This window comes from Diadema setosum, unplaced genomic scaffold (assembly GCF_964275005.1).
Source record: "Diadema setosum unplaced genomic scaffold, eeDiaSeto1 scaffold_35, whole genome shotgun sequence".
NCBI classification, from domain to species: Eukaryota; Metazoa; Echinodermata; class Echinoidea; order Diadematoida; family Diadematidae; genus Diadema; species Diadema setosum.
Genome location: NW_027307661.1, coordinates 75,463 through 100,051, shown reverse-complemented (window position 1 = coordinate 100,051; position 24,589 = coordinate 75,463). Strand labels below are relative to the sequence as shown.

The window sequence follows — 24,589 nt, the reverse complement described above, 5'->3', positions numbered from 1 at the left end:
AGTTATATTAAAGAGTAAATTCCAGAATGAAAGCACATCGTAAATTTGAAAAGGCAGATAATGAGAATGCATGCCTTGCTGAGTTTTGAAGAGCCAAACATCTTATGTTACTCCTCAGAGATGGCATGAAAGAGTTGTTTAATGTAAAATAGCAGAGCATGTGAATAAGTGCTAAAAATGAAATTATTTGCAATACCTCTAGGACAGTTGGAGTTTTAGAATCGCAGCATACGATTTCATTTGCAGAGACCAACAACAACAACAGAAATCGATATTGACCTGCTATTGTGATTAGTTGCATGGTCAGATTATTCAATATAAGGAGCCATTACCGTCATTTAACTCTCAAGAAATGTTGAAACTAAGGCTCCCATTCCTGTGCATCAACATACCCTGGACATAGGGCACAGTTAAGTGATGAGATCATTTCTTGCCACAGAAATGAACAAAGCATGGCGCTGTAACATATGTTCTATGCGGATGCTCCACACCATTCCTTGACTACTGGCTTAACCACACAAAGAATGACATTGTGCCTCATCATCTGTGTACTATACAAAGAATGAGCTCTTCCAGAAGGGATATCCACAAGATTCTTTGCAATCATAGTCAACCAATACTTCGATGAGTTGTGATGAATTTGTGAGTGTTGCAGCCTCTGACCACCGTCTGCTCATGACTTTCTTCCCTTGCTTACAGAGAGTGATGACCCCAGCCTGATAAAATGTGTTCAGAAAGATTACTGCCTTCTTTTATCTCCACTGACTGTCGACAGGTAGCTGCTCATCCTTTGCGTGCTTAGTAGTACCATCTTCCAAGTTCAAGCTTGCCGAGTATGATGATTGAGTCAAATGAGTTATACCTTCAAAAGAGACAAAACATTTCAGAAAATGAAAGTGAAAAAAGAGAATGAGATTATACTTCACACATAAAACATCTCCCAAGAATCTGACATGTGTTAAGATATATGCACTGAGATGTTAACCTCCCCATATTAAAGAAAACAAACAAACAAATAAACAGGAAGATTTGACATAGCAAATATGAAGACTCTTGTGAAGGCCTATTTCATGCATTACAATAGGCCAAAAGACATCTGAATTATGTAGACTGCTGTAGTTGATCATTATCAGAAAATGAAGAACACTTTCATCTTTTAAGCAAAGTGAGACTTAATATGAGATGATGTCTCACCTCTTTATACACAGAATATGAAATAGATTAAAAAAAAAATGTCCTTTCAATGGAGTAAATTATTATTTATAGTCAAACTGCCTTGCAAAATTCCTTGATATGAACTGCCATAAAGTTTTATTGTCTCATCATTATGTTATGCATTATTATTCTTATGTATTGTAAATATGTCTGTGCAGCTCTGCATTCATCCCAGTGACCTGTCAATTTTCCATGTCCAACCATATATACGGCCAGCATAATCTGTACTGGTGCCTCTGTTCCTTCTCATCATTGTTTAGCCTTGCATTGACTATAATTTTCAAGTCTCACCTTAAATATGCACTTTACAAATTTGATAATTTTCAGAATTATGAGGGTAATACTAGGTATAGATTCTACTGTACTGTCTAATTAGTCTTTTGCATATACTGTATTACTGTAACGTTAAACAGAATAGACTCTAACAATATTTAGGCCTATTCCTAGTTGTTCACAATAAGTAGGTCTAGGTCTACTAGTCTACTTATAGGAGCCTACTACTAGTACAAAATAAGGCGCTGATGTAGTTTGGTTCTGTGTAATTATTGATATTTGGTCATTGATACGACGGTATACATCATCAGCGCCTATAGTATAACCCACAAGGCCACATATCCATTCATGGCAATCACGACGGGCGCGCTCCCCCAGAGCTTCGGCGACGGGCCTAACCGTCAGGAAAAGTGAAAGTACAACTACTACTAAGGCTGGAAGACGGACAAGTCGAATAATTTTGGAGTGCATTTTCTAATCGTGTATCTACAGTTTTCGTACTAACTGCAATTCTGTATGACATGAGACACATTAGTGGGGTAGTAACGTTAGACGAATAGTTTGTATTGCTATTAATCAATATCATGGGCGAAAAAAAAAAATCAAATGAACTTATTTTCACAGAGGGGTGCAATGTCGAGTACATTCAGAGTAGGCCTAGGTCCGTTACTTCGTGCGGTCGGTATGGGTACACAGGGTACGTACCTCTACATGATTGTCTTCAATGGGCATGCAGTCTGCCAAAGCCAACGTTAGCTTACTGTATATCATATGAAAGGTAATTTATTGTCAATGGTGATAAAAATGATAAAAAGGCACGATTTGTAACAATGATAGATAAAAGATACCGGTAATGATAATGTACTGTTGTCTGTATTACAATTTTTATTTTATTATTTTTTAAAGGATATAAAGCCTTACGCACGGCTAACTTTCCAGTAACCTGGCGTGGCGTTAATGTACACTTAACTACGTGTGGTTAACCTGACGTTACGTGTGCCTACACCTCGCGTAACGCGTGGTGGACTACGTGTAGCGCCAGGTACAACCACACGTTACGCCAGGGTACACGTCGCGTAACGTGTACCCACACGTCGCGTAACGCGTGCCTCACCACACGTAACGTGTGGTGGGGGCACGCGTAACGCCAGGTCAGGCTTCACTGTGCAAAACCCATAGGCGAGCCCGACCTGGCGTTACGCGTACCCATACCACACGTTACGTGTGGTGAGGCACGCGTTACGCGACGTGTGGGTACACGTTACGCGACGTGTACCCTGGCGTAACGTGTGGTTGTACCTGGCACTACACGTACTCCACCACGCGTTACGCGAGGTGTAGGCACACGTAGCGTCAGGTTGACTACACGTAGTCAAGTGTACACTTCGCCACGCCAGGCTCCTGGAAAGTTAGCCTTGTTTCAGGACATGTCTTTTTTAATATGCTATAGACAATATGTGTCTAATTACTTTTCATGAGCTGAGATATCCTGTGTAGGTGATAATATGATGCGGGAGATTCTGTCTTTGAACCATTTAACAATTTTATATTTTTGTTTGTAATTGGGTTATAAAGAAAAAAAAACACATAACTATGGCATGGGTTCCTGGGGGTTATTTCATCAATTTAGTTAGCCTTGACAACTTGTCAGCTGTGACAGCTTTCATGAAACGGTACCATGGAGTGGCACGTCTATCATTCAGTATTTTTGGATTGTAATTCACGCATAATAATGATTATAAAGCCGTTTACAAATTCTTCTTCCACAAATATTTGTTGATGAAAATGATAACGTGAAAGTTTTATTCTAAATGCACTGTAGAAATTCAAGTTGTAGTACTATTATGTATACTGCATGTGCTGCCTGCAGAGATTATGATTTGCATTCGTTCATTTTTGTGTAATGTGGTCATAATTTTGAGCTGTGCCGCCATGTACATGTATTATGTGGTATACATGTGTACAACAATCTACTGAAGTTTTCTGTCTACGTCCTAATCATAACTAACATAAACACTTGCCAATTTGAATCTCTATTTGGCAGATTGCTGTTTATTGTTTTTCTTTCAGGTCAGTTTAATTCCGGCAGAAGGTCGAAATTCTTTCTTTTTGGACCCATGTCATGGAACTACTCAATTTCTGGGTAGCTTAATGCCTGTATTGTCAATAATCGCATTTAAAAAGAACTGACTTGCTACTCTCATGAAATTAAGAAAATATCTCATCAAAATGACACAATATCTCATCTGATAAGAGATGATTATATCTTGCTTTGATGAAATAGAAATATTTTTTTCACATGTCTCTCCCTGGGCTCCGTATATATACGAAACCCTATCATTATAAAAAAAAAAGTGGACAAAACAATCCATAACTTCGACGATGCTGCCGAAAAATCACCCAGTCTTCCGTTTTTAACACACGCACCATAACAGTCTGCGTTGATGCTGGCTATTCAGAAAGCTTCTTTCATACCACTCCATCCTATCATGGCGAATTCTTGTCATTAGATTCCGACAGTGGCATCTGGTTATGTCATCTGTATAGCGGTTGTATTATCATAGTGAGGGCTTTAGCTTTGTAAAAACAAGCCCAATTCTACTAGCACTTGGAAAGAACCGAACATTTTCATCAATTCAATCTACATTAATGTACCTGTTAGGGATCCAGCAGAGGTGGGCGCACCGAGCGCGTCCCGCCTCTTTTATTTTGTTTTTGTTAAAACGATAGAAATAAAAAGACAACGTCAGCCAATGGACCCCCTTTTTACAGAATTCTTGGATCCGCTCCTGTGTACATTGATATCGGCATGTCTACCAAACATGAATCTGTCCATCGAAGAAAAACAATGACATATTCTCTATTTTCATTAAGCAGGAATGATATACGATATCGAAGCACAATTCAAATGCGATAAATACGAGACATAGATAATGATATCGGTTTTCTTTTGTGTTTCTCTTTCATTTGTCTTTTTGAGACCCTGAATCTCAAAACCGACAAAAAGTCACAAGACATGAATTTCTTAGGTTTAGGGCAGATTCTAAAAGAACACACTCTGAGCTTTAAATGATGTATTCAATTCAAATGGACTCTCCTAACTAATCTAACTATTGGAAAGAAATCACACATTGTTGAAAAGTGTGAACTGTGGAAAGAAGATCTGAAGTAATGGGTGTATTCATGCGCTTTTTAAATCTTCACCAAACAGTATACATAACTGTGCCGTGGAATGGGACAAAACGGGATCTAAACCACAGGATCAACAACAACGAAGGCATTATCAGATTAAGCTGAAATAGAGCATGCTCTAGTAACATATTCTGTCCAGGCTATATTGATGCCAACTTTACAAGCAGTAGCATTCCTTGTTACAGTTCAAAGCGAAGAGTGTGTCTAAGGGTTTGGAAGATGCTATGGGATTTCCATGCTGAAACATACTAAATGATCTCCCTCACTTTACAACAAAAAAGAGGTTGTAGAAAAACTGCTGAAAACACACTTTACCATGCATGTATAATGACCCAAAACTTAAGAGAAATAGTGTATGTGAAAGACTTAAGATTGATCTGGTTTGCCTCCATGTTTTAGCACTGAATGGTGAAACAGATGAGCGTTTCATTGAGTCCTAATGTAAAATTAAGGGTTGCGACCTTTTGTTGGTTTTGTGATGCACGGTCACATTTATTTTCTACAAGTACACAGTACACAATGACTGTGCGTCCATTAGGGAAGGCTGAACATAAATGTTTCTTGTTGCATCAAATTTAATATTTTGAATGCCCCTAAACGGGAAGAAAACAAAATGTCATCAAATATCAGTCAATAACAGTCAAAAGTCATAAAAATTAGGTGAAGAGACTGCAGGTATAGCAAAGGGTTTCATAAATGTTTTGTGAGTTTGAAGATAGAAAGAAAGCCATACCTACGAAGTGAAATTCATGAAGAAATAATGCAATTTATGGACCATGATAATAATGTCAAATTTGGCAGGTACCATGGTATAAGTATATTACTATGAAAAAGTGCTTAAATTGCGTCATTAACATAATTCGAATAACATGCACTTTGACAAAGTTCATAAAGTCATACCACATCAATATGATGAACTGAGATATGAATAGTTTTTTTTCCCCCATGACACATTATGTTCATGAAAATTATTAACGTTGGGGGTATACATACGTCCATTTTTGTCATTAATAGATAATTTTATTGTCCAATTTGGCCATTAGAGAAAAAAGGAATAGCGGGTTTGGCTGTATCACAACAGACCGAGGTTGGCCATGGGAGACTAATGGTGCTCTGGTAACATTGGTCTTGTCGAGAAGCATCTAGCTGGAATGCATGCAGTATGTGACCTATGTGTTGTTCTTCACTTTTTCTTTGCAAGGAAGATGTGCAAATACACTCTCACAGATTTCTGTGACCCGATCACCTTTCTCTGTTGTCCCGGGGCCACGGCGAAACACCCCGGCCCCCATCCTTTCTTTATGCCCCTGAGGCCTGCCGTTACCATGCCACAATCGGAATGAACAGATTTCCAGCAATCATATCACCTCTATCCGACAGAATATCTGCTCTGGTGAAAACATTACTTTAAATAGATATGCACTGAGACTTTTAGCCTGAAACAAGGCTAACTTTCCAGTTACCTGGCGTGGCGTTAATGTACACTTAACTACGTGTAGTAACCAGACGTTACGTGTGCCTACACCTCGCGTAACGCGTGGTGGACTACGTGTAGTGCCAGGTACAACCACACGTTACGTCAGGGTACACGTCGCGTAACGTGTACCCACACGTCGCGTAACGCGTGCCTCACCACACGTAACGTGTGGTGTGGGTACGCGTAACGCCAGGTCGGGCTCGCCTATGGGTTTTGCACAGTGAAGCCTGACCTGACGTTACGCGTACCCACACCACACGTTACGTGTGGTGAGGCATGCGTTACGCGACGTGTGGGTACACGTTACGCGACGCGTACCCTGGCGTAACGTGTGGTTGTACCTGGCACTACACGTACTCCACTATGGCAAGCCATACGGCTCACTGCGTCAGGTCACTACACGTACCTCGAAACACCTACGCGTGCCTGACCACACGTAACGCGTGGGTACACGTCACGTTACGTGTACCCACACGTCGCGTAACGCGTGCCCACACCACACGTAACGTGTAGTGTGGGCACGCGTAACGCCAGGTCAGGCTTCACTGTACAAATTCCATAGGCGAGCCCGACCTGGCGTTACGCGTGCCCCCACCACACGTTACGTGTGGTGGGGGCACGCGTTACGCGACGCGTGGGTACACGTAACGTGACGTGTACCCACGCGTTACGTGTGGTCAGGCACGCGTAAGGTTTTGGAAGTACGTGAGGTTTCTCAAACACCTCGTGTGGTCCAAAACAACTACACGTGCCTAACCTGACGTTACGTGTACCCACGCGTCACGTTACGCGTACCCACACGTCACGTAACGCGTGGTCAAGCACGCGTAACGCGACGCGTGGGTACACGTTACGCGACGTGTACCCTGGCGTAACGCGTGGTTGTACCTGGCGCTACGCGTAGTCCACCACGCGTTACGCGTGGGGTAGGCGCACGTAACGTCAGGTTGACTACACGTAGTCAAGTGTACACGACGCCACGCCAGGCTCATGAAAAATTAGCCTTGTTTCAGGATATGTTTTTGTTTTTTATCTGCTATAGTCGATACGTGTCTAAATATTTTTGATGAGCTGAGATAACTTGTGTAGGGGAAAAATACGTGTCTAAATAATTTTGATGAGCTGAGATATCTTGTGTAGGGGATGAATATCTAAGTTATGGAATTATGATTTCATTATTTCATTTGGAATGAGAGTGTTTTGTTTTTTTACTTTGTGTCTGCTAAAATGAAATCGATACTTTTTAGTGTAGTCTGTTGACTTTTAATGAATAGGCCTATGGCGTTGATTTCGCAGATTATGATTTTTGTGATTGTTTCTTATTTTTTATGTTATATATCCTATATGTGTAGGCATTTGTTTCATGTTACTTTCATTTGTTTTTACCGCTTCTTCAGTATACTGTTCTTCAGTATTACTTTGCACTGATCCTTACAGTACCTGTACAGTATTTGGTCTACATAATGGTGATGAACATAGATGCCAGTTACGTTATTGTTTAATTTAGGTCGTTGGCTGAGCAATTAAATTTTTCCTTTTTAACCACAACTGGAAACTGATTGTTTGAGGAGAAAATGAAACAACCGGAGAGGGTCAGTTTAGCCACAGAGAGACTGAGAAAAAAAAAAAACAGGAAAAAGAAAGGGAGAGGGAGATCGGAAAGGAGAGGAGAGGAGAGAAGATAGCTTGTGGAGCAGAGAAAGGCAGAGAAAATTTGAGCTGCTAAACACTGATGGACAGTCACTCACACCTTACATACACACATAAACACACACACACACACACACACACAAACGATCACATACATACAATTCAGTTTTTTATATTACTTAATTACTACTTTCACTTTAACTTGTGGATCTATGGAATATGGAATCTATCAGAAAAATTTGCCAGTTTCCAAGATTCCCCCTTTTATCACAATCACATGCATCAGATAACCATCATCTGTCTTTCATGCAATCATTTCGACTCACAACAACAAAACAATTGCTCTCCCATCAAATTTTACAATGTTTTGTTTTTTGAGAATCATATTTTCAATGAAATCACCATTTTAATTATGTAATGCACATATCAATAAAATACAGTAATGCAATTACTGCCATGGTCCATATACTCATGCCACTTCTAGTATGTACCAATGAACATGCTTCTGATTCTTGGTCCAATTTCAGTTATATGTATTACAATGTGTACTTGAAATGTTGGTTTTGTTGCAATAACCTAATACAAGGCTGAACATTATCCTTGGTCTAGGGACAACAGTAATAGATGAACGGGTCACTGAAAATTTGTGAGTATTTCCATTGTTCTTACATGTCTTCCTTTCCTAGAAAATGGAAGAAGATCTCACGGCTCACTAATTGCATGTATTTGAGCTATCGTCAAGTGTTGGCAGATCACCATTACTCTTCGCAGTTATTGAAAGTTATTTCTAAATTGCTTTGTTACAGTCATTGTGTGGATATCGCAGTCTGTAAACAGTGAAGGATAAACATGTCACTCAAGGAACCTGGGGCACACCATTACATTGTTCCCCAAAATCATCCAATTGGAAACAATGAAAACAAACATATTTTGAGAAAGAAAGTATTCATTAGCACCACCAAACAAAATCTGGTGAAATTTTGTCACAGCTCTTAACCTTGCGACAAATGTCCATATCTGCGACAACTTTTACTCATTAATCAAACTGCTATACTTCTGCATTGAAAATCGTTTTTATTAGTATTTTTGCAGTGGTTTTTTACTTTTCTTATATATATATATATATATATATATATATATATATATATGTGTATGTATAATACATGTACACAAAATATAGATATATGCAGTGGCGGATCCGGGGTGCGCAACTGGCCTACACACCCCCCCCCCCCCCACCTTTATTTTTCGTTAAAAACAAAAGTATTAAAAAGACAAAAATGAAATGAAACCTGGAATTGGCACCAGGAATATTAGTTATGCCCCCTCCCCTTTTACAGAATTCCTGGATCCACCCCTGATATGTATATTGACACATACATATGTGCACATATAAACATTCTTATTCACATATGTCATTTGTTATCTGTGGCTTTCACCATGTCAAAAGCACAACCACAGTCTGCATATTTGATGCAGTCACATCAATAGTCATAAAAGCACATGATTTCATTATACTACTAGTATGAGAAATGCATTATGCCCCACTAAAATCTACCTGTTGCCAAACAATCATCTTGTCCTTTTCATACTGAATGCTTGTATACATTTTACACTGTAGACCAAGAACAAAGCTGCGTGTACAATCACCATTTTATACACCGTCCCTTTAGTTAATGCTCTCGAAGTGAAAGAAATTGTCAGTTTTGAGTTATATTATTTTAAAGAGTAAATTCCAGAATGAAAGAACATCGTAAATTTGAAAAGGCAGATAATGAGAATGCATGCCTTGCTGAGTTTTGAAGAGACAGTCATCTCATGTTACTCCTCAGAGATAACATGAAAGAGTTGTTCAATGTAAAATAGCAGAGCATGTGAATAAGTGCTAAAAATGAAATTATTTGCAAGACCTCCAGGACAGTTGGAGTTTCAGAACTGTAGTATACAATTTCACTTGTAGAGACAAACAGCAACAACAACAAAAATCGATATTGACCTGCTATTGTGATTAGTTGCATGGTCAGATTATTCAATATAAGGAGCCATTACTGTCACTAAACTCTCAAGAAATGTTGAAACTAAGGCTCCCATTTCTGTGCATCAACATACCCTGGACATAGGGCACAGTTAAGTGATGAGATCATTTCTTGCCACAGAAATGACCAAAGCATGGAGCTGTAACTTTGCGTGCTTAAATAGTACCACCTTCCAAGTTCAAGCTTGCCGAGTATGATGATTGAGTCAACTGAGTTATACCTTCAAAAGAGACAAGAAATTTCGGAAAAAGAAAGTGGAAAAAGAGAATGAGATTATACTTCACACATAAAACATCTCCCAAGAATCTAACACATGCCTTGTGTTAAGATATATGCACTGAGATGTTAACCTCCCCATATTAAAGAAAAAAAAAGACAAACAAATAAACAGGAAGATTTGACATAGCAAATATGAAAACTCTTGTGAAGGCCTATTTCATGCATTACAATAGGCCGAAAGACATCTGAATTATGTAGACTGCTGTAGTTGATCATTATCAGAAAATGAAGAACATTTTCATCTTTTAAGCAAAGTGAGACTTAATATGAGATGATGTCTCACCTCTTTATACACAGAATATGCAATAAATTTAAAAGAATGTCCTTTCAATGGAGTAAATTATTATTTATAGTCAAACTGCATTGCAAAATTCCTTCATATGAACTGCCATAAAGTTTTATTTTCTCATCATTATGTTATGCATTATTATTCTTATGTATTGTAAATATGTCTGTGCAGCTCTGCATTCATTTGTAGACACGTGTGCATTTCTGCCACCATATATCTGAAATTAAAATTTGCTTACCGGTAATTTATACCTATTGTGAGAATACCAATTGGGAAGTAGAAATCGGTATACACATGTTCTTGTGAGTTGGTTTGTGTGTGAATTCATTAAAATTGTGATACATTTCCATTAAGCGTTGTACAATCATTCAATCATATTTCAACAGTTTAATGTATATGGCTTTCTCAATATCTTTAGATCAATAATAGATAATTACCAAGTGGCTAAATTCTTGTACGCAAGACAAATCCAATGCTCCAATAACATAATGTTGCTATCAGTGCAAGTTTTTTTTTCTTACTTTATTGGTTAAGACACCAATAGCTCCTTTCAAAAAAAAAATAATAACTTCAAATGCCAAACTGACACTAGCTCGCGTTCTTGCATGACACAGGTAAGAACCCAGAATATGATATAAAGCATTGGTTTTAACCCTCACTATAAACTGTCGAGGAGGGGGCTAGAAGGTCCCCCTCGGCATTCCTAGCAATGTCGTCTTCGCAGAAAAACTATGGCTGTGATGTTTCACAACTTCTTCATTTCAAGTGTCTGCCGCATTCTCCCTTTAGAGACCAAATTTTAGATACCCAGGAGGAAATTGCATATAAAATATGTACATGCATGTCAGACCAAGATATGCTCAAAAACGTGATACAGTTGGAAAGAAATTTGTGCTTTCAGTCAAATTTCACAACAGCATAATTATTTTTGCTTTTCTCGATTAAAATCAATGAATAACATCTTTTCATGTTCCGAATACTGTCAACTACATATTGCAATCACACTGTTGAGATCTGGAGGGGGGGGGGGGGGGGGCTGGGAGGAGCCTAACTAAGATTACCCCCATCCCTCCCTTCCCCCTCTTTTATCTTCCTAAACAGTTGAGGTTAACACAATGATAGTAGTTTTGATGAGTTCACGTACTCAATGAAACACTCACCACATAACTCCTTGTTTTTCCAGCTACAGAAGAGCAAATGCACGTCAAGGAGATTGGCACTGTCTTGTTGAAGTATGGCTTGGCAATGGGTGGACTGATAGTCTCCCTCTGAATGTCGATCAATTCCCCAGCTGATGCATTTCTTGAGCTAATTCATGGTAATAAACACAAGAGTCAACCTTTCATAACTTGATTACACTCAACTTCAGCACAGTGGCAGGTGACAGATCACACCCCCCCCCCACAACAACAACAAATAAAATACTAAACCCAGGACAATGATATTCCCTGAAAGTATGAAATAGTCAACATCCCCAAGCATCTGTGACTTGAAGGCCTGAAATTCATCAAACAAATCATATTTGTAGGGGTTTTAGTGCCCTCAAGCACTCAATAAAGGAGCCTGAAGAGAGAGTAATGTCTCAACCTCATTCACACACTTTGAGTCATTTCTATCAAGAATATTATTTTCAATGAGGTAATATTCAGTAAACATCACATCACAAAATGTCTGCATATGAAATTTCAGAGTTCATATGCTGATTCATTAAACACTATACATGTACATGAGTACATGAGAATGTAATGTGCATTACATTCTCACGTACTGCAACTATGCCTTAAACCCATAAACTGCACACATGAAATTTGTAAACATGTATGCATTTCTGTCACAAGATTTGAAAATTGGTATTTGCTTAATTCATGCCTATGAGAGATTACCAACTGGAAAGTGAAAACTTAATGTAAGCATGTACTTGTGTATTTCTTATTATTTTTTAAAAAATTTAATTCATTATCATTCATACAACATAAAGTTTTGACTGAATCTTAACACAAGTAATAAACAATACTGAGTGGCTAACTCTTCCACACAAGAAAAATCTTATGGTGTAACAACAGTTCATATTTCCAGGGAGATGGGACTCACTATTGCAGGTTTCACTTTTGACCTATTTCTCTGGTAAAGGTGTCAAAAGGTGGTAAAAACAAACGAAGAAAAAAATGTTATCTCAAATGTTAAACTGTTTCTTACACTGTAGCTGTTTGCTCTGAACAGAAATATCCTCCCATATTCCATGTACAAGAACCCTGAACCTCGTGTAAATTTACAGTTTTACTTACTGTATAAATTCATTAGAAATTGTGACTCATAATACATTATATCAGTTGATGTACTTGATGACATACTCACCACTTAGCTACTTGCTTTTCTAGATTTTAATGAGCAAAACACACATGAGGAAGATTGGCAATGTCTGGGTGAAGCATGGACTGACAGTCTTCCTCTCAAGTCATGTCAATACAGTCCCAGGCACTTCTTGAGCTACATCATGGTGATAAGACACAATAAAAACTTTGATAATTCGATTGGACACAACTTCAGGACAGTGGTAAATGACAGATCACAACCCTTTGCCCAAACAAAAAAAATAACAATCACTGTGGAAACTGAAATTCCATGAAAGTATGAAATAGTCAACATCCTCAGACAGCAACAACTTGACGTCCCAAAAATCATAAAGGGAAAGGATTTTGAGGAGTTAAGTGATTTAGAATAAGGGTAAAAGAACTAGATTAACCTTACAAAGTAGCATTCAAGGTTTATTGGCTTTGACTTGTGCCTACTGACTTAAGGATCACACACTACTCAGTCAACCTGAGTGAAAAAGAAAAGCTTGTTTGCTTGCCAATAACCGTCTATGATCACCTGTCATATGACATTTTTGTGTGAGTGGGAGAGGGTTGTGGGGAGAAGGAATGATCACAGATTGTTTTGTTACGAGAAATAGGAATGGGAAAGTGAAATGTGATGACCAAGAGGAGTATGATATTAGTTACTGACCAATGATAAACTTCCAATTGGGACACACATACATAATACCTCTACATTCATATCCACATTAGATATTCTGCAGACACAACATACTGTTTATAGTTTAAGAACTGATTCAGCCAGCAAAGTGAAGAAAAATAAAACATGTTACAAATATGCCACCTGACAGAAATTTGAACACCTCAAGATCCAATTTCATCATCTTGTGAGTAAATGCAGTTCACTGTATATTTTGATTTTCTGATTTTTCCTTTTTAATGGCATACATATTGGTAACACACTAACAACTGTTGTCAGCCCAAGATATCTTTAACATTTATCTTATCTTTTCTGACATGACGTACTGCTGCTATGGTCCAGGCTAACATCACAATCTTCTTTGACTTTATTACAGCAAAGTGGTTCCCAACCCTTTCTAACGTATTGATTTTAACTTCACATTTTTTAAAATGTGATCATACACAGCCATGTCGCTGTAAATGAAGTTGCGATGCCATATAATGCTTTGCACGGCGTCTGTTCAGGCTAGTGATCAGTAAAATAGTCTAGGCTAGGAAGATTACAGTGCTTATCAATAGATATTCTTTGCCTAAGAATTCAAAACATAAGTGAACTGGGGGGGGGGGGAGTAACGTGGCCCATGTGCATTGTATGTCATTAATTATGTGAAAATAAGCAATGTGTGAAGAATTAAAAAAAAAACAAAATATTATGCCTTTGCTAGTAATACAGTATGCTGGGGAAATACTCCATGTCTATTACATTCGTGTTCCACGAATCTCCAACGTACTGATCAACATACCTATATCATACTATATATACATGGATTCTATGATTCCAAAATATTACAGAATGACTATCCCAGTGACCTGTCATTAGCCAATTTTCCATGTCCAACCATATATACGGCCAACATAATTTGTACTGGTGCCTCTGTTCCTTTTAATCATTGTTTAGCCTTGCATTGACTATAATTTTCAAGTCTCACCTTAAATATGCACTTTACAAATTTGATAATTTTCAGAATTATGGGGGTAAATAGAGGTCTACTACGTATAGATTCCACTGTACTGTCCAATTAGTCTTTTGCATACTCTTATACTGTATGAGTGTAACGTTAAACAGAATAGACTCTAGCAATATTTAGGCATATTCCTAGTCCTACTTGTTCACAATAAGTAGGTCTAACGCTAGGTCTACTAGTCTATTTATAGGAGCCTACTATTAGTACAAAATAAGGCGCTAATGTAGTTTGGTTCTGTGTAATTATTGAGATTTGGTCATGGATACGACGGTAGATCATCAGCGTCTATAGTATAACCCACAAGGCCACATATTCATTCATGGCAATCACGACGGGCGCGCTCCCCCAGAGCTTCGGCGGGCCACTCCGTCAGGAAAAGTGAAAGTACAACTACTACAAGGCTGGAACTTGGAAGACGGACAAGTCGAGTAATTTTGGAGGGCATTTTCTAATCGTGTACCTACAGTTTTCCTGTTAACTGCAGTTCTGTATGACATGAGACACATTAGTGTAGTAGACAAATAGTTTGTATTGCTATTAATCAATATCAAAAAATCAAATGAACTTACTGTCACAGAGGGGTGCAATTCAATGTCGAGTACATTCAGAGTAGGCCTAGCTAGGTCGGATACTTCGCGTGCGGTGCGGTACAGCGTACGTCTACATTCTTCAATGGGCATGCAGTCTGCCACAGCCAACGTTAGCTTACTGTATATCATATGAAAGGTAATTTATTGTCAATGGTGATGAAAATTATAAAAAGGCACGATTTGTAACAATGATAGATAAAAGATAATGATAATGTACTGTTGTCTGTAGACTGACTACTAAAGTATAGACCTGTATTACAATTTTTATTTTATTATTTTTTTAAAGGATATAAAGCCTTGCGCACGGCTAACTTTCCAGTAGCCTGGCGGCCCGTTAGGGTACACTTGACTACGTGTAGTAACAAGCCGTTACGTGTGCCTACACCTCGCGTAACGCGTGGTGGAGTACGTGTAGTGCCAGGTACAACCACACGTTACGCCAGGGTACGCGTCGCGTAACGTGTACCCACACGTCGCGTAACGCATGCCTCACCACACGTAACGTGTGGTGTGGGTACGCGTAACGTCAGGTCAGGCTTCACTGTGCAAAACCCATAGGCGAGCCCGACCTGGCGTTACGCGTACCCACACCACACGTTACGTGTGGTGAGGCACGCGTTACGCGACGTGTGGGTACACGTTACGCGACGTGTACCCTGACGTAACGTGTGGTTGTACCTGGCACTACACGTAGTCCACCACGCGTTACGCGAGGTGTAGGCACACGTAACGTCTGGTTACTACACGTAGTTAAGTGTACATTAACGCCACGCCAGGTAACTGGAAAGTTAGCCTTGTTTCAGGCTAAAAGTCTCAGTGCATATCTATTTAAAGTAATGTTTTCACCAGAGCAGATATTCTGTCGGATAGAGGTGATATGATTGCTGGAAATCTGTTCATTCCGATTGTGGCATGGTAACGGCAGGCCTCAGGGGCATAAAGAAAGGATGGGGGCCGGGGTGTTTCGCCGTGGCCCCGGGACAACAGAGAAAGGTGATCGGGTCACAGAAATCTGTGAGAGTGTATTTGCACATCTTCCTTGCAAAGAAAAAGTGAAGAACAACACATAGGTCACATACTGCATGCATTCCAGCTAGATGCTTCTCGACAAGACCAATGTTACCAGAGCACCATTAGTCTCCCATGGCCAACCTCGGTCTGTTGTGATACAGCCAAACCCGCTATTCCTTTTTTCTCTAATGGCCAAATTGGACAATAAAATTATCTATTAATGACAAAAATGGACGTATGTATACCCCCAACGTTAATAATTTTCATGAACATAATGTGTCATGGGGGAAAAAAAACTATTCATATCTCAGTTCATCATATTGATGTGGTATGACTTTATGAACTTTGTCAAAGTGCATGTTATTCGAATTATGTTAATGACGCAATTTAAGCACTTTTTCATAGTAATATACTTATACCATGGTACCTGCCAAATTTGACATTATTATCATGGTCCATAAATTGCATTATTTCTTCATGAATTTCACTTCGTAGGTATGGCTTTCTTTCTATCTTCAAACTCACAAAACATTTATGAAACCCTTTGCTATACCTGCAGTCTCTTCACCTAATTTTTATGACTTTTGACTGTTATTGACTGATATTTGATGACATTTTGTTTTCTTCCCGTTTAGGGGCATTCAAAATATTAAATTTGATGCAACAAGAAACATTTATGTTCAGCCTTCCCTAATGGACGCACAGTCATTGTGTACTGTGTACTTGTAGAAAATAAATGTGACCGTGCATCACAAAACCAACAAAAGGTCGCAACCCTTAATTTTACATTAGGACTCAATGAAACGCTCATCTGTTTCACCATTCAGTGCTAAAACATGGAGGCAAACCAGATCAATCTTAAGTCTTTCACATACACTATTTCTCTTAAGTTTTGGGTCATTATACATGCATGGTAAAGTGTGTTTTCAGCAGTTTTTCTACAACCTCTTTTTTGTTGTAAAGTGAGGGAGATCATTTAGTATGTTTCAGCATGGAAATCCCATAGCATCTTCCAAACCCTTAGACACACTCTTCGCTTTGAACTGTAACAAGGAATGCTACTGCTTGTAAAGTTGGCATCAATATAGCCTGGACAGAATATGTTACTAGAGCATGCTCTATTTCAGCTTAATCTGATAATGCCTTCGTTGTTGTTGATCCTGTGGTTTAGATCCCGTTTTGTCCCATTCCACGGCACAGTTATGTATACTGTTTGGTGAAGATTTAAAAAGCGCATGAATACACCCATTACTTCAGATCTTCTTTCCACAGTTCACACTTTTCAACAATGTGTGATTTCTTTCCAATAGTTAGATTAGTTAGGAGAGTCCATTTGAATTGAATACATCATTTAAAGCTCAGAGTGTGTTCTTTTAGAATCTGCCCTAAACCTAAGAAATTCATGTCTTGTGACTTTTTGTCGGTTTTGAGATTCAGGGTCTCAAAAAGACAAATGAAAGAGAAACACAAAAGAAAACCGATATCATTATCTATGTCTCGTATTTATCGCATTTGAATTGTGCTTCGATATCGTATATCATTCCTGCTTAATGAAAATAGAGAATATGTCATTGTTTTTCTTCGATGGACAGATTCATGTTTGGTAGACATGCCGATATCAATGTACACAGGAGCGGATCCAAGAATTCTGTAAAAAGGGGGTCCATTGGCTGACGTTGTCTTTTTATTTCTATCGTTTTAACAAAAACAAAATAAAAGAGGCGGGACGCGCTCGGTGCGCCCACCTCTGCTGGATCCCTAACAGGTACATTAATGTAGATTGAATTGATGAAAATGTTCGGTTCTTTCCAAGTGCTAGTAGAATTGGGCTTGTTTTTACAAAGCTAAAGCCCTCACTATGATAATACAACCGCTATACAGATGACATAACCAGATGCCACTGTCGGAATCTAATGACAAGAATTCGCCATGATAGGATGGAGTGGTATGAAAGAAGCTTTCTGAATAGCCAGCATCAACGCAGACTGTTATGGTGCGTGTGTTAAAAACGGAAGACTGGGTGATTTTTCGGCAGCATCGTCGAAGTTATGGATTGTTTTGTCCACTTTTTTTTTTATAATGATAGGGTTTCGTATATATACGGAGCCCAGGGAGAGACATGTGAAAAAAATATTTCTATTTCATCAAAGCAAGATATAATCATCTCTTATCAGATGAGATATTGTGTCATTTTGATGAGATATTTTCTTAATTTCATGAGAGTAGCAAGTCAGTTCTTTTTAAATGCGATTATTGACAATACAGGCATTAAGCTACCCAGAAATTGAGTAGTTCCATGACATGGGTCCAAAAAGAAAGAATTTCGACCTTCTGCCGGAATTAAACTGACCTGAAAGAAAAACAATAAACAGCAATCTGCCAAATAGAGATTCAAATTGGCAAGTGTTTATGTTAGTTATGATTAGGACGTAGACAGAAAACTTCAGTAGATTGTTGTACACATGTATACCACATAATACATGTACATGGCGGCACAGCTCAAAATTATGACCACATTACACAAAAATGAACGAATGCAAATCATAATCTCTGCAGGCAGCACATGCAGTATACATAATAGTACTACAACTTGAATTTCTACAGTGCATTTAGAATAAAACTTTCACGTTATCATTTTCATCAACAAATATTTGTGGAAGAAGAATTTGTAAACGGCTTTATAATCATTATTATGCGTGAATTACAATCCAAAAATACTGAATGATAGACGTGCCACTCCATGGTACCGTTTCATGAAAGCTGTCACAGCTGACAAGTTGTCAAGGCTAACTAAATTGATGAAATAACCCCCAGGAACCCATGCCATAGTTATGTGTTTTTTTTTCTTTATAACCCAATTACAAACAAAAATATAAAATTGTTAAATGGTTCAAAGACAGAATCTCCCGCATCATATTATCACCTACACAGGATATCTCAGCTCATGAAAAGTAATTAGACACATATTGTCTATAGCATATTAAAAAAGACATGTCCTGAAACAAGGCTAACTTTCCAGGAGCCTGGCGTGGCGAAGTGTACACTTGACTACGTGTAGTCAACCTGACGCTACGTGTGCCTACACCTCGCGTAACGCGTGGTGGAGTACGTGTAGTGCCAGGTACAACCACACGTTACGCCAGGGTACACGTCGCGTAACGTGTACCCACACGTCGCGTAACGCGTGCCTCACCACACGTAACGTGTGGTATGGGTACGCGTAACGCCAGGTCGGGCTCGCCTATGGGTTTTGCACAGTGAAGCCTGACCTGGCGTTACGCGTGCCCCCACCACACGTTACGTGTGGTGAGGCACGCGTTACGCGACGTGTGGGTACACGTTACGCGACGTGTACCCTGGCGTAACGTGTGGTTGTACCTGGCGCTACACGTAGTCCACCACGCGTTACGCGAGGTGTAGGCACACGTAACGTCAGGTTAACCACACGTAGTTAAGTGTACATTAACGCCACGCCAGGTTACTGGAAAGTTAGCCGTGCGTAAGGCTTTATATCCTTTAAAAAATAATAAAATAAAAATTGTAATACAGACAACAGTACATTATCATTACCGGTATCTTTTATCTATCATTGTTACAAATCGTGCCTTTTTATCATTTTTATCACCATTGACAATAAATTACCTTTCATATGATATACAGTAAGCTAACGTTGGCTTTGGCAGACTGCATGCCCATTGAAGACAATCATGTAGAGGTACGTACCCTGTGTACCCATACCGACCGCACGAAGTAACGGACCTAGGCCTACTCTGAATGTACTCGACATTGCACCCCTCTGTGAAAATAAGTTCATTTGATTTTTTTTTTTCGCCCATGATATTGATTAATAGCAATACAAACTATTCGTCTAACGTTACTACCCCACTAATGTGTCTCATGTCATACAGAATTGCAGTTAGTACGAAAACTGTAGATACACGATTAGAAAATGCACTCCAAAATTATTCGACTTGTCCGTCTTCCAGCCTTAGTAGTAGTTGTACTTTCACTTTTCCTGACGGTTAGGCCCGTCGCCGAAGCTCTGGGGGAGCGCGCCCGTCGTGATTGCCATGAATGGATATGTGGCCTTGTGGGTTATACTATAGGCGCTGATGATGTATACCGTCGTATCAATGACCAAATATCAATAATTACACAGAACCAAACTACATCAGCGCCTTATTTTGTACTAGTAGTAGGCTCCTATAAGTAGACTAGTAGACCTAGACCTACTTATTGTGAACAACTAGGAATAGGCCTAAATATTGTTAGAGTCTATTCTGTTTAACGTTACAGTAATACAGTATATGCAAAAGACTAATTAGACAGTACAGTAGAATCTATACCTAGTATTACCCTCATAATTCTGAAAATTATCAAATTTGTAAAGTGCATATTTAAGGTGAGACTTGAAAATTATAGTCAATGCAAGGCTAAACAATGATGAGAAGGAACAGAGGCACCAGTACAGATTATGCTGGCCGTATATATGGTTGGACATGGAAAATTGACAGGTCACTGGGATGAATGCAGAGCTGCACAGACATATTTACAATACATAAGAATAATAATGCATAACATAATGATGAGACAATAAAACTTTATGGCAGTTCATATCAAGGAATTTTGCAAGGCAGTTTGACTATAAATAATAATTTACTCCATTGAAAGGACATTTTTTTTTTAATCTATTTCATATTCTGTGTATAAAGAGGTGAGACATCATCTCATATTAAGTCTCACTTTGCTTAAAAGATGAAAGTGTTCTTCATTTTCTGATAATGATCAACTACAGCAGTCTACATAATTCAGATGTCTTTTGGCCTATTGTAATGCATGAAATAGGCCTTCACAAGAGTCTTCATATTTGCTATGTCAAATCTTCCTGTTTATTTGTTTGTTTGTTTTCTTTAATATGGGGAGGTTAACATCTCAGTGCATATATCTTAACACATGTCAGATTCTTGGGAGATGTTTTATGTGTGAAGTATAATCTCATTCTCTTTTTTCACTTTCATTTTCTGAAATGTTTTGTCTCTTTTGAAGGTATAACTCATTTGACTCAATCATCATACTCGGCAAGCTTGAACTTGGAAGATGGTACTACTAAGCACGCAAAGGATGAGCAGCTACCTGTCGACAGTCAGTGGAGATAAAAGAAGGCAGTAATCTTTCTGAACACATTTTATCAGGCTGGGGTCATCACTCTCTGTAAGCAAGGGAAGAAAGTCATGAGCAGACGGTGGTCAGAGGCTGCAACACTCACAAATTCATCACAACTCATCGAAGTATTGGTTGACTATGATTGCAAAGAATCTTGTGGATATCCCTTCTGGAAGAGCTCATTCTTTGTATAGTACACAGATGATGAGGCACAATGTCATTCTTTGTGTGGTTAAGCCAGTAGTCAAGGAATGGTGTGGAGCATCCGCATAGAACATATGTTACAGCGCCATGCTTTGTTCATTTCTGTGGCAAGAAATGATCTCATCACTTAACTGTGCCCTATGTCCAGGGTATGTTGATGCACAGGAATGGGAGCCTTAGTTTCAACATTTCTTGAGAGTTAAATGACGGTAATGGCTCCTTATATTGAATAATCTGACCATGCAACTAATCACAATAGCAGGTCAATATCGATTTCTGTTGTTGTTGTTGGTCTCTGCAAATGAAATCGTATGCTGCGATTCTAAAACTCCAACTGTCCTAGAGGTATTGCAAATAATTTCATTTTTAGCACTTATTCACATGCTCTGCTATTTTACATTAAACAACTCTTTCATGCCATCTCTGAGGAGTAACATAAGATGTTTGGCTCTTCAAAACTCAGCAAGGCATGCATTCTCATTATCTGCCTTTTCAAATTTACGATGTGCTTTCATTCTGGAATTTACTCTTTAATATAACTAAAAACTGACAACTTCTTTCACTTTGAGAGCATTAACTAAAGGGACGGTGTATGAAATGGTGATTGTGTACGCAGCTTTGTTCTTAGTCTACAGTGTAAAATGTATACAAGCATTCAGTATGAAAAGGACAAGATGACTGTTTTGCAACAAGTAGAATTTGGTGGGGCATAATGCATTTCTCATATACTAGTAGTATAATGAAATCATGTGCTTTAATGACTAATGGTGTGACTGCATGAAATATGCAGACTGTGACAAATGTGCTTTTTACATGGTGAAAGCCACAGATAACAAGTGAATAAGAATGTATATATGTGCATGTATGTATGTGTCAATATACATATCAGGGATGGATCCAGGAATTCTGTAAAAAAGGGGGGGGGGCACAACTAATATTCCTGGTGCCAATTCCAGGTTTCATTTCACTTTTTTCTATTTATATCTTTTGTTTTTAACGAAAAATAAAGGGGGGGGGGGGTGGTGTAGGCCAGTTGCGCCCCCTGGATCCGCCCCTGCATGTATCTATATTTTGTGTGTATATATATATATATATATGTGTGCGTGTGTGTGTGTTTGTGTGTATATAGATAGCTTATGTTGGATACATTCAAACTTTAAAAGAAAAGTAAACAACCACTGCATAAATACTAGTAAAAAGATTTTCAATGCAGAAGTATAGCAGATATGGACAATTGTCGCAAGGTTAAGAGCTGTGACAAAATTTCACCAGATTTTGTTTGGTGGCGCTAATGAATAGTTTTATTCTCCAAATATATGTTTGTTTTCATTGTTTCCAATTGGATGATTTTGGGGAACAATGCAATGGTGTGCCAGGTTCCTTGAGTGACATGTTTATCCTTCACTGTTTGCAGACTGCGATATGCACACAGTGACTGTAAGAAAGCAATTTAGAAATAACTTTCAATAACTGTGAAGAGTAATGGTGATCTGCCAACACTTGACGATAGCTCAAATACATGCAATTAGTGAGCCGTGAGATCTTCTTCCATTTTCTAGGCAAGGAAGGCATGTAAGAACAATGGAAATGCTTACAAATTTTTAGTGACCCGTTCATCTATTACTGTTGTCCCTAGACCAAGGATAATGTGCAGCCTTGTATTAGGTTATTGCAACAAAACCAACATTTCAAGTACACATTGTAATACATATAACTGAAATTGGACCAAGAATCAGAAGCATGTTCATTGGTACATACTAGAAGTGGCATGAGTATATGGACCATGGCAGTAATTGCATTACTGTATTTTATTGATATGTGCATTACATAATTAAAATGGTGATTTTATTGAAAATATGATTCTCAAAACAAAACATTGTAAAATTTGATGGGAGAACAATTGTTTTGTTGTTGTGAGTCGAAATGATTGCATGAAGGACAGATGATGGTTATCTGATGCATGTGATTGTGATAAAAAGGGGAATTTTGGAAACTGGCACATTTTTCTGATAGATTCCATATTCCATATAGATCCACAAGTTAAAGTGAAAGTAGTAATAAAGTAATATAAAAAACTGAATTGTATGTATGTGATCGTTTGTGTGTGTGTGTGTGTGTGTGTGTGTGTGTGTTTATGTGTGTATGTAAGGTGTGAGTGACTGTGTCCATCAGTGTGTAGCAGCTCAAATTTTCTCTGCCTTTCTCTGATCCAAGCTCCTCTCCTTTCCGATCTCCCTCTCCCTTTCTCTTTCCTGTTTTTTTTTTTCTCTCTCTGTGGCTAAACTGACACTCTCCAGTTGTTTCATTTTCTCCTCAAACAATCAGTTTCCAGTTGTGGTTAAAAAGGAAGAATTTAATTGCTCAGCCAATGACCTAAATTAAACAATAACGTAACTGGCATCTATGTTCATCACCATTATGTAGACCAACAGGTACTACTGTAATGATCAGTGCAAAGTAATACTGAAGAATAGTATACTGAAGAAGTGGTAAAAACAAATGAAAGTAACATGACACAAAAGTCTACACATATAGGATATATAACAAGAAAAAATAAGAAACAATCACAAAAATCATAATCTGTGAAATCAACACCATAGGCTTATTCATTAAAAGTCAACAGACTACAATACAAAGTATCAATTTCATTTTAGCAAACACAAAGTAAAAAAAAAAAACACTCTAATTCCAAATGAAATAATGAAATCATAATTCCATAACTTAGATATTCATCCCCTACACAAGATATCTCAGCTCATCAAAAATATTTTTTCACGTATCGACTATAGCAGATTAAAAAAATATATATATCCTGAAACAAGGCTAATTTTTCAGGGGCCTGGCGTGGCGTCGTGTACACTTGACTACGTGTAGTCAACCTGACGTTACGTGTGCCTACCCCACGCGTAACGCGTGGTGGACTACGCGTAGCGCCAGGTACAACCACACGTTACGCCAGGGTACACGTCGCGTAACGTGTACCCACACGTCGCGTAACGCGTACCCACACCACACGTAACGTGTGGTGTGGGTACGCGTAACGCCAGGTCGGGCTCGCCTATGGGTTTTGCACAGTGAAGCCTGACCTGGCGTTACGCGTACCCACACCACACGTTACGTGTGGTGTGGGCACGCGTTACGCGACGTGTGGGTACACGTTACGCGACGTGTACCCTGGCGTAACGTGTG

The 24,589-nt window shown here is 38.7% G+C and overlaps 1 long non-coding RNA gene across 1 annotated transcript; it reads right to left on the bottom strand.

The window, feature by feature from the left end:
* Positions 1-9,990: 9,990 nt before the first annotated feature.
* LOC140245803 (uncharacterized) lies at positions 9,991-15,098 on the bottom strand. Its single transcript, XR_011902373.1, has 4 exons — positions 15,002-15,098; positions 12,767-12,898; positions 11,572-11,719; positions 9,991-10,063 (listed from the first exon to the last, which is right to left on the bottom strand). It is a non-coding gene; the product is annotated as an uncharacterized lncRNA (long non-coding RNA).
* Between the last annotated feature and the right edge of the window lie 9,491 nt (positions 15,099-24,589).